Source organism: Artemia sp. Qi Xiang Cuo, chromosome 17 (genome assembly GCF_049724085.1).
Source record: "Artemia sp. Qi Xiang Cuo chromosome 17, ASM4972408v1, whole genome shotgun sequence".
NCBI classification, from domain to species: Eukaryota; Metazoa; Arthropoda; class Branchiopoda; order Anostraca; family Artemiidae; genus Artemia; species Artemia sp. Qi Xiang Cuo.
This window is the reverse complement of record NC_142810.1, coordinates 53,433,613-53,456,610: the sequence shown is the minus strand read 5'-3', so window position 1 is coordinate 53,456,610 and position 22,998 is coordinate 53,433,613. Positions and strand designations below refer to the sequence as shown.

The following is a 22,998-nucleotide window of genomic DNA, read 5'->3' as shown; positions in this document are numbered from 1 at the left end:
ACCGGAAAAATAAACGGTATATCAACCACATCACCCAGATAAGTTAAATTATTAATGGGAATTAAATTTAAACTTAATTTATAAACGTTTTGAATATCATTTTAAATCTAATTTAAGCAGAACCACTAATATAATGCTTAAGCCACTGGGGGTCAAGCTAAAACAGAAGATGCATATGAAAAGGGTAAAAAGATAATTTTCCAGTCTTAGAGACAGAGAAAAAGAGAAACAAGGATAAATTTCTAAATTAATATACTTGGACAAAAAAAGGACATGGCGTATATTTGTCCATAAACATGACCCTAAGGAAACCCATTGAGGTTATATGCACATAATGACCCAAAGATGGCAGCATAATAGCTGTGTACAAAATTAAGTTATTTTAAAAGTAAAGTATTGAGAATTGAGGGCAACTCCTCTTTAAATAGGGAGTATTGTGGTGAAGCTTTCTATTTAAGTCAATTTGGAATTTAATAAAAATATTAAGACGCAAATACAAAAGCTTAGAAATGCCACTTTTTATTAAGATAAGGAACATATCCTGGCAAGTTTCAGCTTAACAGGAGATTGAGATATTACCACTTCCGATCTATGTACGTCACTGGGTCCCGATAAGGTTTTTTAAGGCGTGGTTGATAAAATGTATAAAAGATACATTTTATGGGAAGGGGCAGATATATACTAACTTTATGCTGGACTGACCTCTGGTCCGCTGATTTAGAAATACCTTGGAATATTATATTATTGTAGTTTTCTGAGACTTTTGGTCTACTTGGGACAACCATTCCCAGTAGAATATATATATATATATTATTAAACCATGTATTAGTACATGTTAACTGAATAAAAATATTGTTTTTTAGCCAACCTCTCTACAATCTACATGTAGTCTCTTGGATATACCCAGCAGGTACGCCTCATTAGTCAGGTCACAGCGTAAGGCACGCTACCAAATTCTATTTACCTTAGGGCCATAGTTTATCTCCCTTATAAAGGTAAAGTAAAGGCATCTACCAGTACATCACCTTTAATACCATAAAAACACCGTTACCACACTTGAAGGAAAGATTTTCGTCAAGCAAGATGCCTAGGAATCGAACGTACCGATCCTTAGGTGTACTTAGAGAACCTCATGATACGTGTATTTCATTTAAGTTATGGCAAGCCTTTGAAACTCTGGAGAAAATCAGAAAAAATGACTTCCCGAAATTTAAGGCGAGATAATTTACATCATACGATTGGATAACTCTTTCAAAAAGGGCATTTATCTTTGAACGAAGATCAGACTCAGTTCTACTAGCTGTACCAAGAGTACTGTCATCAGCAAAAGCAATAAGTGCATCCGTTAAGGACGAACTCCTGTCACAATTAGTGACGGATCCTGGTTGAAAAAGACGACAGCAAATTGTAGGTTTTAAATTTTGAACCGAATTAATAAGGTCATTGACGTAGATTAAAAAGAGAATCGGCCCAATAACAGATCCTTGTGGAACGCCAAACTCTATTCCCGAATGGTTAGAAAAGTGAGGATCAACCAAGATGACTCGACCAGATAAATGTGATAGAAACCAAGAATAAGCATTCCCTCTTATACCAATTAATTAAAAAAAACTTTTTCCACAAAATAAGTTTTGTAAAGAAAAGTAAAAAACTCCATTAAACAAAAATGAGCAAAAATAAAACCATATAATCTACCAAGCGTGAAACTACCACAAATCAGCATCGATAAGTAAATGAAAATCAAAACGAACAGAAATTACAATAAATAACCGAGTCAAACTCAAAACGAGCAGAAATTAACATAAGTTGGGCTCAAAACCCCTATGCATTCTCAAGGCCAGAACATAATTTGCACTTTAATGAAAAAAGATATGAATATTTTTACTTTTATAACTTATATAAATCAAATAATATTAAGGTTTTGATTACTAAATATCAGTATATGTATATTAAACTGACAATGCACATTCATTTGTATTTTTTTCAGTAAAGTGCAAATTATTTTCTGGCCTTGGGAAGGCTTAGAGGTTTTGAGCCCAACTCATGTTAATTTCTGCTCGTTTTGAGTTTGACTCGGTTATTGACTCGGGCATGAGTCCTTTCTATTTTCAATCGAATGAGCCCTTTTCGAAGTTTCTACGACAACTCCTTCGATACAAAGTGCCTGGTCTAAACAATAATAACAACAAAAAAATAATACATTATACCCACATCGATCTTTACTATAAAAATGTCAAGCCTTCCAATCACTTTCGACTATTAAAAAGGGCACTAAGCCTTTTGATTTCCAATCGAATGAGCCCTTTTTGAGTTTCTACGACAACACTTCCTATAAATACCTTATATGCTTCCAGGGCATAAATTACAACCTTTACCCTAAGGGCTGTGAGGGTGGTTGTCATCCTCTAATACCTAATTTCCAGAATTTTCAACTATGATAAACAAAATGGCTATCTCAAAAATTTTATTGGATGTGTCTGGGAAAATGGCGGGCATGAGATAGGTGCTAGTCTTTCTCAAATCACTTTAAACTATTAAAAAAAGCACTAGCTCTTTCAATTTTCAATCAAATGAGCCCCTTTGAAGTTTCTACGACAACGCTTTCAATAAAAACCTTATATGCCCCCAGGGGATAACTTACAACCCGTTATCCCCTGGGTTACAACCCAGGGGATAACTTACAAACCTGAGGGCTCAGGAGGGGGGGATTGTCATCCTCACAGACCTAATTGCCAGAACTTTCTACTACGTTGAGCAAAATGGCTATCTGAAAATTTTGATTGGATGTGTTTGGGTGAATTGTGGGCGTAAGAGAGGGGTTAGTTACCGTCCAATCACTTTCAACTATTAAAAAGGGCACTATACCTCTCAATTTCCAATTGAATGAGCCCCTTTTGAAGTTTTTACGACAACTCTATCATTAAAAACCCTATATGCCCCCGGGGCATAACTTACAACCTTTGCCCTGGGGACTCTGGGGGGCTTTTCATCCTTAAATACATAATTTTCAGAACTTTTAACTACGTTGAACAAAATGGCTATCTCTAAACTTTGATTGAATGTGTTTTCGGAGATGGAGGGCGTAAGAGGGGGGTTAGCTACTCTCCACTCATTTTTACTATTAAAAAGGGGAATTTCAATTTCCAATCAAATAAGCCTCTTTTGAAATTTCTACAGCAACTTTCTATATAAACCTTATCTGCCCCCAGGGCATAACTTACAACCCTTGCACTAAAAGCTCTGATGGGGTTGTCATTCTAAGAGACCTAATTTCCAGAACTTGCAAATACGTTGAACAAAATTGATATATCAAAATTTTGATTGGATGTGTTTGGGGAAATGGTGGGCGTGAGAGGGGGCTTAGTTGCCCTTCTATCACTTTCGACTATTAAAAGGACAACAGCACTTTCAATTTTACATTGAGTTAGCCCTTGTGGATGTTTTTACAACATCGCTTTCAATAAAAACCTTACATGCTCCCAGGGCATACCTTAAAACCCTTGCCCTGAGGGTTCTGGGAGGGGATGGGTTGTCATCCTTAAAGACCTAATTTCCAAAACTTTCAACTGCGTTGAATAAAATGGCTATCTAAAAATTATTATTAGATGTGTTTGGGGAAAAGGTGGGCGTGAGAGGGGGTTTAGTTGCCCTCAAATCACTTTTGACATTAAACAGGGCACTAGCCCTTTGAATGTCCAATTGAATGAACCCTTTTTCAAGTTCCAACGACAAAGACTTCAATAAAAACTTTATATATCCCCAGGGCTTTACTTATTAAACATGCCCCAACGACTGTGGGGGGAGTGTCCTTCTCAAATATATAGTTTTCTGAACTTGAAACTGCGTGGAACAAATGGCTATCTCGAAATTTTGATTGGATATGTTTGGGGAAATGGTGGACGAAAAAGGGGTGTTACTTGCCTTCCAATCACTTTCGACTATTAAAAAAGGCACTAGCCATTTCAATTTCCAATCGATTGAGCCCTTTTTGAAGTTTCTACGTCGACGCGTTCGGTAAAAACCTTATATGCCAACAGGGCATAACTGACAACCCTTGCCCTGAGGGCTGTGGGGGAGTGTCCTCCTCAAAAAGATAATTTCTATCTGGAAATCCACAAGACTAAACAAAATGGCTATCTAAAATTTTGATTGGATGTGTTTGGGGAAAAGGTGGGCGAGAGAGGGGAGCTAGTTGCCCTCAAATCACTTTCAACTATTAAAAAGGGCACTAAGCCTTTGAATTTCCAATCGAATGAGCCCTTTTTCTAGTTTCTACGACAAAGATTTGAATAAAAACTTATATGTCCCAGGGCATAACTTATAACCCTTGCTCTGAAGACTGTGGGGGGAGTGTCCCGCTCAGAGGTATAATTTGCTGAACTTTAACTGCGTGGGAAAAAATGGCTATTTCAAAATTCTTATTGGATGTGTTTGGGGAAATAGTGGGCGTGGAAGCGGTGTTAGTTGCTTTTCTATTACTTTTGACTGTTAAAAAGGGTACTAGCCATTTAAATTTCCAATCGAATGAACCCTTTTTGAAGTTTCTACGACAACGCGCTCTATAAAAACTTTATATGCCCCCAGGGCATAACTTACAACCCTTGTCCTAAGGGCTGTGAGGGGGTGGTCATCCTCAAAGACCTAATTTCCAGAACTTAAAACTACGTTGAACAAAATGGCTATTTCAAAATTTTGATTGGATGTGTTTGGGGAAAAGGTGGGCGTGAGAGGGGGGTTCGTTACAGAGAGGGGGGTAATCACTTTCAACTATTAAAAAGGGCACTAGCCCTTTGAATTCCCAATCGAATGAGCCTTTTTTAAGGTTTCTACGACAACGCCTTCTATAAAGACCTTATATGCCCCCAGGGCATAACTTACAACCCTTGCCCCGAGGGTTGTGGGGGAGTGTCCTCCTCAAAAACATATTTTCTATCTGGAAATCAACTACGCTGAACAAAATGGATATCTCAAAATTTTGATTGGATGTGTTTGTGATAATTTTGGGCGCGGCGGGGGGGGGCTAGTTGCCCTCCAATCACTTTCGACTATTAAAACGGGCACTAGCCACTCCAATATACAATCGAATGAGCCCTTTTCGAACTTTCTATGACAACTCCTTTGATACGAAGTGCCCGGGTATGGAGAAAAAAAAACAGATGTCCCCACATCGTTCTTTACTTAGGCAGCGAAAGCGCGCAGCCTATGATATGGGACAGTTTCCAAAGAAGAATTTTGTGTGTTAATGAGTCGAATGCTTTTCGTACATCGAGAAAAATAGCAGCAGGTATCAGACAGGAGTCAAGAACTGAATGTAAATAATTCAAAAGAGTTGCGCATGCATGCTCAGTTGAGTGCTTCGCCCTTAAACCAAACTGAAAATCATGAAAAAAGTGTTTAGAATTAAGAAAATTAAGAAGTCGAGAAAGCATAGCTTTTTCAAAACACCATGTTCAAAGGAGAGATTGATAAGTCTCGTGAGGGCAGAAATGATGACAGGAAGAATGAACTTTACAACCTTAGTCGGAATACGGTCTGGGTCAGAAGTTAAAGAGCCCCTTAAACCATTGACAATTCAGGCTATTTCAGCTTCAGAGGCAGGTTCTGTGCACGATGTTTCAAGAATTATTAGAAATCCTATAGACCCAAAATATCGTAGAAATAAAAACAACTTTTAGATAAAAATTATATTTATGAAAATAGGTTAAAGGTTCTTTATATCTCTAATCTAATATCAGACAAATTAAAGATTGCTCAAACACCTACCACTATCTACTTGTCTAGAATTAACAGAATATACTTGTCTAGAATTAATAAATTCTTAATTTATTCATAAAAATTATAAGAAGAATAAATGTTGCATAGTTCATAAAAAGAGGTTCAGATCCCCCCCCCCTTAAATAAATCCTACGAAAGTACCTGAGCCGATTTCTCCGCCAAAAATCCTTCCAAAAGATCCTAAATCAAAAATGGTACAAAAAAAAAATTAAAACACCTTCCTTGAAATTCTGATTATAAAGCCCTCCTGGCCCATCCCACCAGCTCCTCCTCAACAAACCAGTTCGTTTTTTTTGAAAATATAATCAGGCAAGTCAATCAGTCTCGGTGCAAAAATAGAAAAAACTCCAAAGAATGGCGGGAAAATTAGCAAAAGATGTTCATGGTCAGGAGGGGTAAATGCGAACGACCTAACTGTTTTATCAAAGATGGTGCACTAATTATCGAAGCAAAAGAAAATTTGGCACTTAATCTTCCACAATCCTCACAGGTCATCCCCATTGAAGTTGACAACCTGGAAAGAGACGCTAAAACTCGATCTATAGCAACTCCAAACATATCTAAGGAAGATAATATGATACAAATAAACGTGGAAGCGAATAGCCGAAAAGAGGTGAAAGAAGAATCTAAAACTGAAGCAAATTTTTCAAAAGTTCATACAGGGTGAGTTGCAAAGGCAAGAAGACTCTTTGACAATGTTGTAGAGAAGGAAAAATCAGTAAATATAAATAAGGTAGTTGCCAACATTTCTGAGCATAAACTAAAAGTAAGCAGAGAAAGTGACTTTCTGCTCGTTGAGAAAAGGCATAGTCTTCAATCAGATGGTTCTCAAAAAATAAAAGTGGAACATGCTCACGATGGAGGAGCGGTAGTTAAGGGAAAGCCTTCGATCGAGACAGTCACTCCAACTAAGCTGAAATATTCGCTTAGGCTGTATTAACTGTCTTCACTAAATTCCTCCTTATCTTTTTATTTTGAGGGAGTAAAACAAAATTGTGGACGACTTGTCTGGTAAATTTCTTGATTTACAATTGAGCATGAAATATATAGCTTTGAGGCAATATGACCTCTTCTTTCTGTGTCCCCCAGTTACTTTTATTTACAATAGCCCACCTTTCGAAGAATCCCTCCTTATGAATGTTTAATTAAGGTTTTATAATTATAATGTTTAATTATAATCAAGACTGTCCAAAAGTACAATTTCTTCCTCTGTAAAACACAGCCTTTCAATATTGAGCTTTATAGCCTCAGAAAATAGGATCGAACCGAATTTTTCATATTTTTCAATAACATCAGGCCGCATATTGTTTTTTATCATATAAAAAAATAAGGTAAATTATACAGACATTCAAATGACTACCTATTCCCGTCCTTGGACAACTCCACTGGAAAACATCTAGCATATTTTTCAACTTTTAGAAGCCTTTGAGTTTCAAAATTATACCGAAACTGTCATTTCGTTTATTTCTAGCAGTATAATTTTAGTTCAAAAATTATGTTCCTGTATATCCGAATTTTTTATGCTGAAAAATAACGTTGCGTCTTGGCTTTTCTGATTTTTACTTCTCAATTACATCCCCCATCCTTACTAATAATGCCACCCAGATAAGTGAAGTGATCCACTTCGGTGATTTTCTCGTTACCTTATCCCCGCTTCACCTTCACTTATTTCCACCTCAAGCAACTTAGTCTTCGTAACAGTCATTTTCAAACCTGTTCTCACACGCATAACTCTCAAGCCTTTTCCCTGACGGAAATCCATCTCTCCATTGAGCCTCAGCAACAAGCTTCTTGTCATCAGAGACACGAACGGACAAGTTATCTAGGAAACTCAACTTAGTTTGAATTAGTACGGTTTTAATAATCCAGAGTTTATAAAAGGTTAACCGAATTTTTTAATCTACAATATTTTTAAAATTGAAAGTTAACAGAACAAAATTCTTGTCAGCCTTGATATTTTTTATTGCTGCATTATTGGAATTTTTTGTCACTATTGACAGCTGGTTGGTGTAAATCAACCTTAATTACAAGGATGCCATCTGTTGACATTGTGCATTCCACGTCATCATCATGAACAGTACAAGGAAGAACCCATTCTCGTTTTGCTAATCTAACTGTAAATCCATCACTCCATTGAGCTTCAACAATAAGCTTCTTTTCATCAGAGACACGAACGGACAAGTTATCTACATGGCAGCCGGCAACGTCGAGGGAGACTTTGAACTCATTCGCTGTAACATTATTTTCTTGACAGTCATAGTTTTATTGATATCATTAATACTTGATTGTAGGATTCTTGAATCTTCAAACATATTTGGCCAGTGGAAGTTTTGGGCAAATTCATTTTGGAATTCTTTTTGAGACCCCATGAAACATTTTCATGGCATTCATCCGTTGCTCACAACGTGTTTTTAAATCATGAACCAGCACAAGTAAAAATACCAAATCACAAGTTTCCAACAACACACACACGAGATGAGAAGAAACATAGCACAGGAAGCAAGAAACAGCAGACTTTCACACAAATAAAATCTTGAACCATCATAAATAAAAGTAAAATCATGAATCAGCACAAGTAAAAATATCAAATCATAAGTTTCTAACAACACATACATGACACGAGAAGAAACCTAGAAAGGGAAGCAAGAAACGACAGACTTTCACACAAGTAAAATCATGAACAAGCAAAAGTAAAAATACCAAATCATAAGTTTCTAACAACATACACTTGACATGAGAAGAAACATAGCGCAGGAAGCAAGAAACGAAAACTTTCAAACAATTAAAATCGTGAACCAGCATAAGTAAAATACCAAATCATAAGTTTCCAACAACACACACACGACACAAGAAGAAATCTAGCAAAGGAAGCAAGAAACAACAGACATTAACACAGGTGAAATCATGAACCAGCATAAGTAAAAATACCCAATCATAAATTTCCAACAACACACACACGACATGAGAAAAAACCTGGCAAAGGAAGCAAGAAACAAAAGACTTTCACACAAGTAAAATCATGAACCAACATTCGTAAAATACCACATCATAAGTTTTCAAACAACACACAGACGACATGAGAATAAACATAGCTCAGGAAGCAAGAAACAGCAGACATTCACACAAATAAAATCTTGAATCATCATAAGTAAAAATACCAAATCATAAGTTTACAACAACACACACACGACTTGAGAAGAAACCTATCAAAGGAAGCAGGAAACAACAGACTTTCATACAAGTAAAATCATGAACCAGTACAATTAAAAATACCAAATCATAATTTTCCAACAACACACACACGACTTGAGAAGAAACCTAGCAAAGGCAGCAAAAAACAACAGACTTTCACACAAGTAAAATCATGAACCAGCATATTTAAAAATACAAAATCATAAGTTTCCAACAACACTTTATTCATTTTTAAGGTTATTTTTTTTCATATTTTTCTAATAAAGTTGAGTTTTATTTATTTTTAAGGTTAATTTAGTCTAGGTTACGCGCGCGCGCACGTAGTGATTTGATATTTTTATTTATGATTGTTCACGAATTTACTTGTGTGAAAGTCCTTGTTTCTTGCTTCCTGTGCTATGTTTCTTCTCACGCCGTGTGTATGTTGTTGGAAACTTATGATTTAGTATCTTAACTTATGCTTGTTCATGAATTTACTTGTTTAAAATTCTTTTGTTTCTTGCTTCCTTTGCTAGGTCTCTTCTCATGTCGTGTGTTTGTTGTTGGAAAGTTATGATGTGGTATTTTTACTTATGCTGGTTTATGGTTTTACTTGTGTGAATGTCTGTTGTTTCTTGCTTCCCTTGCTAGGTTTCTTCTTATATGGTCTGTATGTTGTTTGGAAAATTATGATGTGGTCTTTCTACTTATGCTGGTTAAAGATTTTACTTTTGTGAATGTCTGTTGTTCCTTGCTTCCTTTGCTAGGTTTCTCCTCATGTCGTGTGTGTGTTGCTGGAAACTTATGACTTGGTATTTTTACTTGTGCTGGTTCATGATTTTACCTGTATCAAAGTCTGTTGTTTCTTGCTTCCTTTGCTAGGTTTCTTCTCATGTCGTGTGTGTGTTGTTGGAAACTTATGATTTGCTATTTTACTTATGCTGGTTCACGATTTTACTAGTGTGAAAGTTTTCGTTTCTTGCTTCCTGTGCTAGGTTTCTTCAAATGCCATGTGTGCGTTGTTGGAAACTTAAGATTTGGTATTTTTGCTTATGCTGGTTTATGATTTTACTTGTGTGAAAGTCTGTTGTTTCTTGCTTCCTTTGCTAGGTTTCTTCTCATGTCGTGTCTATGTTGTTGGAAACTTATGATTTGGTATTTTTACTTGTGCTGGTTCATGATTTTACTTGTGTTAATGTCTGTTGTTTCTTGCTTCCTTTGCTAGGTTTCTTTTCATGTCGTGTGTGTGTGTTTTTGGAAACTTATGATTTGGTAATTTTATTTATGATGGCTCAAGATTATATTAGTGTGAAAGTCTGCTGTTTCTTGCCTTCTGTGTTAGGTTTCTTCTCATGTTGTCTGTGTGTTGTTGGAAACTTATGATTTTGTATTTTTAAATGTGCTGGTTCATAATTTTACTTGTTTGAAAGTCTTCGTTTCTTTCTTCGTGTGCTATGTTTCTTCCCATGTCATGTGTGTGTTGTTGAAACTTATGATGTGGTATTTTTGTTTGTGCTTGTTGTTGATTTTACTTGTGTGAATGTCTGTTGTTTCTTACTTCCTTTGCTAGGTTTCTTCTCATATCGGGTGTGTGTTGTTGGAAATTTATGATTTGGTATTTTTACTTATGCTGATTCATGATTTTACTTGTTTGAAAGTCTGTTGTTTCTTGCTTCCTGTGCTAGGTTTCTTCTCATGTCGTGTAATTGTTTTTGGAAACTTATGATTTGGTATTTTCATTTATGATGGTTCAAGATTTTATTTGTGTGAAAGTCTGGTGTTTTTTGCTTCCTGTGCTATGTTTCTTCTCATGTCGTGTGTGTTTTTTGGTGGAAACTTATGATTTGGTATTTTTACTTATGATGGTTCATGATTTTACTTGTGTGAAAGTCTATTGTTTCTTGCTTCCCTTGCCATGTTTCTTCTCATGTCGTGTGTGTGTTGTTGGAAACTTATGATTTGGTATTTTTACTTGTTTTGGCTCATGATTTTACTTGTGTGAAAGTCTGTTGTTTCTTGCTTCCTTTGCTAGGTTTATTCTCATGTCGTGTGTGTGTTGTTGGACACTTATGATTTGCTGTTTTTACTTGTGCTGGCTCATTATTTTACTTGTTTGAAAGTCTGTGTTTCTTGCTTCCTGTGCTAGGTTTCTTCTCATGTCGTGTATTTGTTTTTGGAAACTTATGATTTTATATTTTTATTTATGATGGTTAATAATTGTGCTCATGTGAATTCCTGTCGTTTCTCGTTTTACTTTTCAGAGCTCTTCTCATTTTGTCTTTGTATTGATTGAAACATGTGACTTGTTATTTTTACTTGAGCTGTATCATGATTTTAATTGTGCTAATTTCTGTTTTTTCTTGCTTCCTGTACTAGGTTTCTTCTCATGTCGTGTGTGTATTGATGGAAACTTATGATTTGGTATTTTTACATATGCTGGTTCAAGATTTTATTTGTGTGAAAGTCTGCTGTTTTTTGCTTCCTTTGCTATGTTTCTTCTCATGTCGTGTGTTTGTTGTTGGAACCTTATGATTTGGTATTTTTTACTTATGATGGTTCATGGTTTTACTTCTGTGAAAGTCTGTTGTTTCTTGTTTCCTGTGCTAGGTTTCCTCTCATGTCGTGTGTGTGTTGTTGGAAACATATGATTTGGTATTTTTACATATGCTGGTTAATGATTTTACTTGTGTGAATGTCTGTTGTTTCTTGCTTCCTTTGCTAGGTTTCTTCTCATGTCGTGTGTGTGTTTTTGGAAACTTATGATTTGGTATTTTTACTTATGCTGGTTCATGATTTTACTTGTGTGAAAGTCTGTTGTTTCTTCCTTCCTTTGCTAGGTTTCTTCTCATGTCATGGTTGTGTTGTTAGAAACTTATGATTTAATATTTTTACTTATGCTGGTTCATGAATTTGCTTGTGTGAAAGTCTGTTGTTTTTTGCTTCATGTGCTATGTTTCTTCTCAAGTCTTGTGTTTGTTATTGGAACCTTATTATTTGGCATTTTACTTGTTGTGGTTCATGGTTTTTCTTATGGGAAAGGCTATAATTTCTTGCTTTCCTTTTTAAGTTTTTTTTCATGTTGAGTGTTTGTTTTTGAAAAATTAAGATATATTATTTTTACTTGTGCTGGTTCGTGATTTTACTTGTATGAAAGTATGTTGTTTCTTGCTTCCTTTGCTAGGTTTCTTCTCATGTCGTCTGTGTGTTGTTTGAAAACTTATGATGTGGTATTTTACGAATGTTGGTTCATGATTTTACTTGTGTGAAAGTCTTTTGTTTCTTGCTTCCTTTGCCAGGTTTTTTCTCATGTCGTGTGTGTGTTGTTTGAAACTTATGATTTGGTATTTTTAACTATGCTGGCTTAGGATTTTACTTGTGTGAATGACTGTTTTTTCTTGCTCCCTTTGCTATGTTTCTTCTCATTTCGTGTGTGTGTTGTTGGAAACTTATGATTTGATATTTTTATTTATGATGGTTCAAGATTTTATTTGTGTGAAAGTCTGCTGTTTTTTGCTTCCATTGCTATGTTTCTTCTCATGTCGTGTGTTTGTTGTTGGAACCTTATGATTTGGTATTTTGCTTATGCTGGTTCATGATTTTACTTGTGTGAAAGTCTGTTGTTTCTTACTTCCTTTGCTATGTTTCTTCTCATGTCGTGCGTTTGTTCTTGGAATCTTATGATTTGGTATTTTTACATATGCTGGTTCATAATTTTAATTTTGTGAATGTCTGTTGTTTCTTGCTTCCTTTGCTAGGTTTCTTCTCATTTTGTGTGTGTGTTTTTGGAAACTTATGATTTGGTATTTTTACTTGTGCTGGTTCATGATTTTACTTTTGTGAAAGTCTGTTGTTTCTTCCTTCCTTTGCCAGGTTTCTTCTCATGTCATGGGGGTGTTGTTAGAAACTTATGATTTAATATTTTTACTTATGCTGGTTCATGAATTTGCTTGTGTGAAAGTCTGTTGTTTCGTGCATTCTTTTCTAGGTTTCTTCTGTTGTCGCCTGTATATTTTTATAAATTTATTAGGTGGTATTTTTACTTGTGGTGGCTAATGATCTTTCCTGTGGGGATGTTTATTGTCTCTTTCTTCCTTTGCAAGATTTCTTCTCATGTCTTGTATAGGTGTTGTCGGAAACTTAAGATTTGATATTTTTACTTATGCTGATTCTTGATGTTAATTGTATGAAAGTCTTTTGTTCATTGCTTCCTTTTCTAGGTTTCCTCTTAAGTCGTGTGTTTTTGTTGGAAACTTATGATTTTGTATTTTTACTTATGCTGGTTCATGATTTTACTTGCGTGGAAGTCTGTTTTTTGTTGCTTCCTTTGCTAGGTCTCTTCTCAAGTCGTGTGTATGTTGTTGGAAACTTATGATTTGATATTTTTATTTATGATGGTTCAAGATTTTATTTGTGTGAATGTCTGCTGTTTCTTGCTTCCTGTGCTATGTTTATTCTCATGTCGTCAGTGTGTTGTTTGAAAACTTATGATTTGGTATTTTTACATATGCTGGTTCATGATTTTACTTGTGTGAAAATCTGTTGTTTCTTGCTTCCTATGCTAGGTTTCTTCTCATGTCGTGTGTGTGTTTTTGGAAACTTATGATTTGGTATTTTTACTTATGCTGGTTCATGATTTTACTTGTGTGAAAGTCTGTTGTTTCTTCCTTCGTTTGCCAGGTTTCTTCTCATGTCATGGTTGTGTTGTTAGAAACTTATGATTTAATATTTTTACTTATGCTGGTTCATGATTTTACTTGTGTGAAAGTCTGCTGTTTCTTGCGTCCTTTGCTAGCTTTTTTCTCATGTCGTCTGTGTGTTGTTGGAAACTTATGATTTTTGTATTTTTACTTGGGTTGTTTTATGGTTTTACTTTTGTGAAAGTCTTTTGTTTCCTGCTTCCTTTGCTAGGTTTCTTCTCATGTCGTGTGTGTGTTGTTGGAAACTTATGATTTGATATTTTTATTTATGATGATTCAAGATTTTATTTTTGTGAATGTCTGCTGTTTCTTGCTTCCTGTGCTATGTTTATTCTCATGTCGTCAGTGTGTTGTTTGAAAACTTATGATGTGGTATTTGTACGTATGTTGGTTCTTGATTATACTTGTTTGAAAGTCTTTTGTTTCTTGCTTCCTGTGCTAGGTTTTTTCTCATGTCGTGTGTGTGTTGTTGGGAACTTATGATTTGGTATTTTTACTTATGCTGGTTCATGATTTTCTTGTGTGAATGTCTGTTGTTTCTTGCTCCCTTTGCTAGGTTTCTTCTTAGGTCGTGTGTGTGTTGTTGGAAACTTATGATTTGGTATTTTACTTATTCTGGTTCAAGATTTTACTTGTGTGATAGTCTGTTGTTTCTTGCTTTCTGTGCTATGTTTCTTCTCATTTCAAGTGTGTGTTGTTGGAAACTTATGATTTGGTATTTTTACTTTTGCTTGTTCATGATTTTACTTGTGTGAAAGTCTGTCGTTTCTTGCTTCCCTTTCTAGGTTTCTTCTCGTGTCATGTATGTGTTGTTAGAAACTTATGATTTGATATTTTTACTTGTGCTGATTCATGATTTTACTTTTATTTATGATGGTTCAAGATTTTATTTGTGTGAAAGTCTGCTGTTTCTTGCTTTCTTTGATATGTTTCTTCTCATCTCGTGTGTGTGTTGTTGGAAACTTGTGATTTGGTATTTTTACTTGTGCTGGTTCATGATTTAAAAACACGTTGGGAGCAACGGATGAATGCCATGAAAATGTTTCATGGGGTCTCAAAAAAAATTCCAAAATGAATTTGCCCAAAACTTCCACTGGCCAAATATGTTTGAAGATTCAAGAATCCTACAATCAAGTATTAATGATATCAATAATACTTATGATTTGGTATTTTTACTTGTGCTGGTTCATGATTTTACTTGTGTGAAAGTCTGTTGTTTCTTGCTGCCTTTGCTAGGTTTCTTCTCAAGTCGTGTGTGTGTTGTTGGAAACTTAAGATTTGGTATTTTTTACCTATGCTGGTTATTGATTTTACTTGTGTAAAAGTCTGTTGTTTCTTGCATCCTTTGCTAGGTTTCTTCTCATGTCGTCTGTGTGTTGTTGGAAACTTATGATTTGGTATTTTTACTTGTGTTGGTTTATGATTTTACTTGTGTGAAAGTCTTCGTTTCTTGCTTCCTGTGCTATGTTTCTTCTCATGTCATGTGTGTGTTGTTGGAAACTTATGATGAGGTATTTTTACTTGTGTGAGGAGTTAAATTCCTTTGGGGTACCCAAGCACTTCCATCATTCAAAAGGTGGATATGTGAAAGTATCATTTCAGGAGAAGTTAGTACTCAAAGAAAATGCCAACATAAAAATAACAGTTGATGAAGAGGGGCATCTTCTAGCTAATGGTTCTGGTAACATGTTAGCCGTTGATATATCTTATCGCCATCTTTCCGGAGTTAGCATTCGAATGAAAGCAAAGAGGAAATGAAAGGCCAACTGCTGCAATCACATCATAAATCATATCTTGTCAACGTGCCAGAACTGTTACCTCTGTAAAAATAATGTGATAATAGACAATGAAAGTGCCGGAAAAATAAAGAGAGCATTAGCAGACAACATCACTAAAGAATATAAAAATGCATTGATGGAAAATGAAGCACAAGTGAACATTAATGCCACTATTGATCATATAGTCAATGAATCAAATAATACCAAGGATGAAACGTGTATTGAACCAGTAGGTGACATCCCAGTAAAAATTGTATATGACTCAAAATGGATGAATGATTATTCTAGTGGTTACGAACTAAGAGAAACGAGTAACTCTATTATCAAGAGAGAACATGATAAGTGATTTTTTGGAACAGATTCAAAATGTCCAAAGTTGTTCAATGATAGTAATAATGTATAATAATGTCTGCAACATATCTTTATGTTAATATTCTACATGTTGTTATTTCAATAAAAATAATTTATGCATTACTTTGATATATTTCCATTATTTTAGGATACGTTAGCATGTCAAACGCTTAGAATGTTTATTAAAAAGTCGGAGATTTTTTATTTTCTTTGGAAAAAATTAGAATTGGACTAAAACTTTTTTTTTCTTTGAGAAAATTCAGATGCCTCATGATTTTAATTGTGTGAATGTCTGTTGTTTCTTGCTTCCTTTGCTAGGTTTCTTCTCATGTCATGTGTGTCTTGTTGGAAACTTATGATTAGGTATTTTTACTTATGCTGGTTAATGATTTTACATGTGTGAAAGTCTGAAAGTCTGTTGTTTCTTTCTTCCTTTGCTACGTTCCTTCTCATGTCGTGTGTGTGTTTTTGGAATTTTAAGATTTCGTATTTTCATTTAGGATGGTTTAAAATTTTATGTATGATGGTTTTAAAATTTCATTTATGATTGTGTGAAAGTGTACTGTTTCTTGGTTTCTGTGCTCGGTTTCTTCTCATGTCGTCTGTGTTTGTTGGAAACTTGCGATTCGGTATTTTTATTTATGCTTGTTCATGAATTTACTTGTGTGAAAGTCCTTGTTTCTTGCTTTCTCTGCTAAGTTTCTCCTCATGTCGTGTGTGTGTTGTTGGAAGCTTATGATTTAGTAATTTTACTTGTGCTGGTTCATGATTTTACTTGTGTGAAAGTCTGTTGTTTCTTGCTTCCTCTGTTAGGTTTCTTCTCATGTCGTGTTTTAGTTGTAGGAAACTTATGATTTGGTATTTTTACTTATGCTGGTTCGTGATTTTACTTGTGTGAAAGTCCGCTGTTTCTTGCTTCCTTTGCTAGGTTTCGTCTCATGTCGTCTGTGTGTTGTTTGAAAACTTATGATGTGGTATTTTTAATTATGTTGGTTCGTGATTTTACTTGTGTGAAAGTCTGTTGTTTCTTGATTCCTTTGCTAGGTTTCTTCTCATGTCGTCTTCGTGTTGTTTGAAAACTTATGATGTGTTATTTTACTTATGTTGGTTCGTGATTTACTTGTGTGAAAGTCTATAGTTTTGATCTTGCATTGATGCCTTTTTTCTTATGTCGTGTGTGTGTTTTTGGAAAATTTAGAATTGGTATTTTTATTTATGACGGTTCATAGTTTAGGTTGAGCGTGTTTCCGCTGTTTTTGCTTTATTTGCTTGGTTTCTTTTCATGTCGTGTGAATTTCTTGTTGGACAATTATGGTGAGTTAATTTGATCTATCCTCGCTAAAGATTTAATTTGTGTGAAACTCTTTTGTTCTTTGCCTCCCTTGCTAGGTTTCTTCTCATGTCGTGTGTGTGTTGTTAGAAACTTATAATTTGGTATTTTTACTTATGCTGGCCATTGATTTTACTTGTGTGAATGTCTGTTGTTTCTTGCTTCCTTTGCTAGGTTTCTTCTCATGTCGTTTGTGTTTTTTTGGAAACTTAAGATTTGGTATTTTTATTTATGATTGTTCAAGATTTTATTTGTGTGAAAGTCTGTTGTTTTTGATTTCTGTGCTAGGTTTCTTCTCATGTCGTCTGTGTTTGTTGGAAACTTATGATTTGGTATTTTTATTTATGCTGGTTCATGATTTTACTTGTGTGAAAGTCTTCGTTTCTTGCCTCCTATGCTATGTTTCTTCTCGTGTCGTGTGTTCGTTGTTGGAAAATTATGATTTGGTATTTTTACTTATGCTGGTTCATGATTTTACTTGTGTGAAAGTCCGCTGTTTCTTGCTTCCTTTGCTAGGTTTCTTCTCATGTCGTCAGTGTGTTGTTTGAAAACTTATGATGTGGTATTTTTACTTATTCTGGTTCATAATTTTACTTGTGTAAAAGTCTGTTGTTTCTTGCTTCCTTTGCTAGGTTTCTTCTCATGTCGTGTGTGTGTTGTTTGAAACCTATGATTTGTTATTTTTACTTATGATGGTTGAAGATTTTATTTGTGTGAAAGTCTTCGTTTCTTGCCTCCTATGCTATGTTTCTTCTCGTGTCGTGTGTTCGTTGTTGGAAACTTATGATTTGGTATTTTTACTTATGCTGGTTCATGATTTTACTTGTGTGAAAGTCTGCTGTTTCTTGATTCCTTAGCTAGGTTTCTTCTCATGTCGTCTGTGTATTGTTTGAAACTTATGATTTGGTATTTTTATTTATGTTGGCTCATAATTTTACTTGTGTGAAAGTCTGTTGTTTATTGCCTCGTGTTATAGGTTTCTTCTCATGTAGTGTTTGTGCTTGTTGAAACCTATTATTTTGTATTTTTACAGATAATAGTTCATGATTTTACTTGTGTGAAAGTCTTCGTTTCTTGCTTCCTGTGCTATGTTTCTTCCCATGTCATTTGTGTGGTTGGAAACTTATGATGTGGTATTTTTACTTGTGCTGGTTCATAATTTTACTTGTGTGAATGTCTGTTGTTTCTTGCTTCCTTTGCTAGGTTTCTTCTCATTTTGTCTGTGTGTTCTTGGAAACTTATGATTTGGTAATTTTAATTATGGTGGTTCATGATTTTACTTGTGTGAAAGTCTATTGTTTTTTGCCTCCCTTGCTAGGTTTCTTCTCATGTCGTGTGTGTGTTTTGGAAACTTATAATTTGGTATTTTTACTTATGCTGGCCATTGATTTTACTTGTGTGACAGTCTGTTGTTTCTTGCTTCCATTGCTGGCTTACTTCTCATGTCGTGTGTGTTTTTGGAAACTTATGATTTGGTTTTTTTAATTCTGATGGTTCAAGATTTTATTTGTGTGAAAGTCTGTTGTTTCTTGGTTTCTGTGCTAGGTTTCTTCTCATGTCGTCTGTGTTTGTTGGAAACTTATGATTTGGTATTTTTGTTTATGCTGGTTCATGACTTTACTTGTGTGAAAGTCTTCGTTTCTTTCATCCTGTGCTATGTTTCTTCTCATGTCGTGTCGGTGTTGTTCGAAACTTATGATTTGGTATTTTTACTTATGCTGGTTCATGATTTTACTTGTGTGAAAGTCTGCTGTTTCTTGATTCCTTAGCTAGGTTTCTTCTCATGTCGTCTGTGTGTTGTTGGAAAACTTATGATGTTGTATTTTTAATTATGTTGGTTCATGATTTTACTTGTGTGAAAGTCTGTTGTTTCTTGCTTCCTTTGCTAGGTTTCTTCTCATGTCGTGTGTGTGTTTTTGGGAACTTATGATTTGGTATTTTTATAGATAATGGTTCATTATTTTACTTGTGTGAAAGTGTTAGTTTCTTGCCTGCTGTGCCAGGTTTCTTCTCATGGCATTTGTGTGGTTGGAAACGTATGCTTTGTTATTTTTACTTGTGCCGGTTCATGATTTTACTTGGGTGACAGTCTGTTGTTTTTTTCGTCCTGTGCGATGTTTTTTCTCATGCCGTTTGTATGATGTTGGAAACATTTGAATTAATATTTTTGCTCATGATGTTTCAAGATTTTATTGTGTAAAATTCTGTTGTTTCTTGCTTCCCGTGCTGGGTTTCTTCTCATGTCGTGTGTGTGTTTTTGGAAACTTATGATTTGGTATTTTTATTTATGATGGTTCAAGATTTTATTTGTGTGTAACCAAAAAAAAAAAAGAGTTATGATAACAATAGATACATCATGATAATTGAATTGATTTAAAACATGCAAAGTTCTTGAACCTAGCCTGCACCCCTTCCCCCACCCCCCAAAGTAAATAAATGTTGTAATGTAGCTTCTGCATTAAATGCATTTATATTTTTTTTTTTCGTGACGAAAGCCGAGAATGTCATTTTCTGCAACAAAAACAGCAATCTTACAGCTAGCCTAAAGCAAAACAACTTAGCCTATCAAACAAATTTGCTGCGTACTAACTTTGCCTGGCGAAACAAATTTGTTACAAACAAAAACAAACTAGTATTGTTTTATTAATTACTCATTTAGTGGTTTGGAAGTGCATTGTCCTGCTGGATTTAATTGGATGTGCTGAATTGAATTTGTGTTTATTTGACTTTTCTTTGTGCATAACCTTAGCTGTACAAAATATTATTGTTTCGTAGTCTAGTGAGTAAGTGAATGTTTTCTTTACTATTTGTAGCTTCACTAAGCTCAATCAAATAGTTCGTGGTAACGAACTATAAGCAAGGAGGGACCCTGCTCAATAGTAACCAAAACTCTAAAAACAGTAATTTTGATACCAATAGATACATCAATAGAATCGGATTTTTATGTTGATTTCAAATATATAAGTTTGATTATGTTTAGTCTTACCCATCAAAAGTTACGCGCCAGAGAATATTCGTCTTATTTTTGAAAAAAGGGGGAAACAGGCCCTAAACTTCATAGAACTTTAATAAAATCACACCATCAGATTCAGAGCATTAGAGAACCCTTTTATAGAAGTTTCAAGCTCCTATCTTTAAAAATGTGGAATTTTGTATTTTTCGCAAGAAGAAAGATCACGGATGCGTGTTTTGTTTTTTGTATTGTTTTTTATTTTCCCAGGGGTGATCGTATCGATCCAGTAGTCCTAGAATATCTTTAGAGGGCTCATCTGAACGAAACTTAAAAGTTCTAGTGCCCTTTTTAAGCAACCAAAAAAATTGGAGGGCAACTTGGCGCCCTCCCATGCTCATTTTTTCCTAAAGCTACCCAATCAAAATTTTAAAATAGCCATTTTGTTCCTAATTGTCGAAAATCTAATAAATATGTCTTTAAGGATGACTTAATCCCCCCACAGTTCCTGGGGGAAGGGCTGCAAATTATGAACTTTGCCCATTGTTTACATATAGTATTGGTAAATGGGAAGTATACAGACGTTTCAGGAGGGATTTTTTCCTGGGGGGGGGGGGAGGATCTTTCCATGGAGGATTTTTCCGTGGGGGAAGGGACATTTTCATGAAGGAGGCGCCGGATTTCCCAGCATTATTTAAAAAACGATCAAAATTTAATAAAAAAACAAGTTTTTCCCACTGAAACTAAGGAGCAACATTAAAACTTAAAACAAACAGAAACTATTACGTATATGAAGGGGTTGGCCCCCTAGTCAATACCTAGCCCTTTAAGCTAAAGTTTTTTTTAGCACTTTTAAAAGAGCTATCTATTCTAATTAACCGGCCTTTGTGATTCAGGGGTTTTTGATTCGATTAAAATTCGAACTTTACCGTAAAGAGTGAGGTATTAACTAGAGGTAAACTCCCTAATATACGTAGTAAAGAACAATCAAATATAGAAGTTCGTTACGTAAGTTAATTAATAAGTTAATAACAAATTTAATTAATTAATAACAAAATTTCGAGAAAGCCATTTAGCCAAAACAATAAAATTAATATGCAAATTTTAGTCTAATTATTCATGTAAGGTGAGCCAAAATCAAAGCTTCATTAATTCAAAACCGTTCATAAATTAAATAAAAAAAAACAAGTTTTTTAAGTGAAAGTAAGGAGCGACATTAAAAGTTAAAACGAACAGAAATTATTCCGTATATGAAAGGGGCTGTCCCCTCCTCAACACCTCGCTGTTTACGCTAAAGTTTGATTCTGTCACACAAATTTATTTTTTGAAACAATAAAAACTGTAGCATAAAGAGCGAGGCGTTGAGGAGCGGTCAGCCCCTTTCATACACCGAATAAATTCTTTTCGTTTTAAGTTGTAATGTCGCTCCTTATTTTCAGTTAAAAAAACTTGTTTTTTTTTTAATTTAATACAATTAAGACACGAGATATCAGTTGGTCTGCAAGACAAAATTTTGGCTTCCTTATGACAACCTCTACTTTACTGGTAACGTAATTTTTTTTATAATACCTGCCCACAGGAAAAAGAGAAAAAAATTATTCTGCTAAAGGACGAAATCTGTGGAAAATGTTCAGATTAATAAGTCCTTTAGCATCTATTGCATTCTAAACTAAAACGGCATATTCGTGAAGTACTTCCATCAGATTAAACAATTATTTGATTTAAAGAAAATTGGCAAACTATTTAAAACCCATTGATGTGCACAATTGCCTTCAATTATTCAACTTCATTCTAACCCCCTTAATTATTAAGGGTTAGTTCAAAGTGCATATACGGTTGCATTTCTTTTGTTTTACTGAGGAAAACTAGAATAGAAGAAGGAGAAAAAATACAATATATAACAAAGCAAAGCAATTTTTGTTATATTCCGAAAACTTAATTGGATAACTTACCATTTTTTATAACTGAAGATACAAAAGGGGTGATAACGCCAGCCATATTTGGAATTTGAGGCAAGTCTATAATAGAATCTCAGAATAGAGCTATTGCCAATTATGAAACATAGAATACTAGCATCAAGACTTTGATATGTAAATCAGTTTTACCCAGGACTGTATAAGCAAAAAGCACATAGAAACAGACAAGTTATAATGACGAATTTCAAGTAGTGCAAAATCATTTTTCTTGAAACACTGTCAAGCATAAGTTGACCTGACCTCCCTCAGCAATCGAAACCATTATAAATTTTTAATTATCAATTTTCATGATCAATTTTCATTTCTATTTTTTGAAATAAAGGGAGTTAAATTTAAAAGCTGTCGTTTTGATCAAAGGGTTCTAGTGTGAAAAACATGTGCAAGAGATAAGTGTAATTTTTGCAAACAGAATGAAAGTTGAAAAATGGGCAGTGGAACATGTTTAGCAGTTGATTCAACTGCTTTGCCTATGTTTATGCCTCTGGAGATGACATTACTCCCTGTGGGTAAAAGGCAGTAGGTTATGAAATTGATCCATTGTTTACATATTGTGTTTTTTATTGGGAAGTATCAAGACCTTTTTCTGTGGAGGGGGATTTCTTCTGGGGAAAAGAATTTTCTACATGAAGAAGTCTCTGTAGGTAGGGAATTTTCAGCAAAGCTTTTTTTGTGACGGGGGGGGGTCCATTGAGGGAAGGCAAACTACCTACCACAATTTAAAAAACAATTGGAAACTAAATTTTTTTTCAACTAGAAGTACAAGGCAGCGGGGGGGGGGGGCTGCCCACTGCTCTATACATTGTTATTTATGCAAGAAGCTTGATTTGTGTCCCAATTTTTCAAGTATAGGCTAACTCCTGAAACAAAAAATGTATTTGATTGGAATAAAAAACTTATCGACGATTTATTCAATCGACAATTATTTCCAGCCTTATAGAAATGAAAATTTCACAAGTACTGAGAAAAAAGT

At 34.8% G+C, this 22,998-nt stretch overlaps 2 pseudogenes; one reads left to right on the top strand and one right to left on the bottom strand.

Moving 5' to 3' along the window:
- The first annotated feature begins 5,489 nt into the window (after positions 1 to 5,489).
- Positions 5,490 to 6,715, top strand: LOC148942340 (uncharacterized; annotated as a pseudogene).
- Positions 6,716 to 7,735: 1,020 nt separating this feature from the next.
- LOC148942339 (protein lethal(2)essential for life-like) lies at positions 7,736 to 8,144 on the bottom strand (annotated as a pseudogene).
- Positions 8,145 to 22,998: the final 14,854 nt, after the last annotated feature.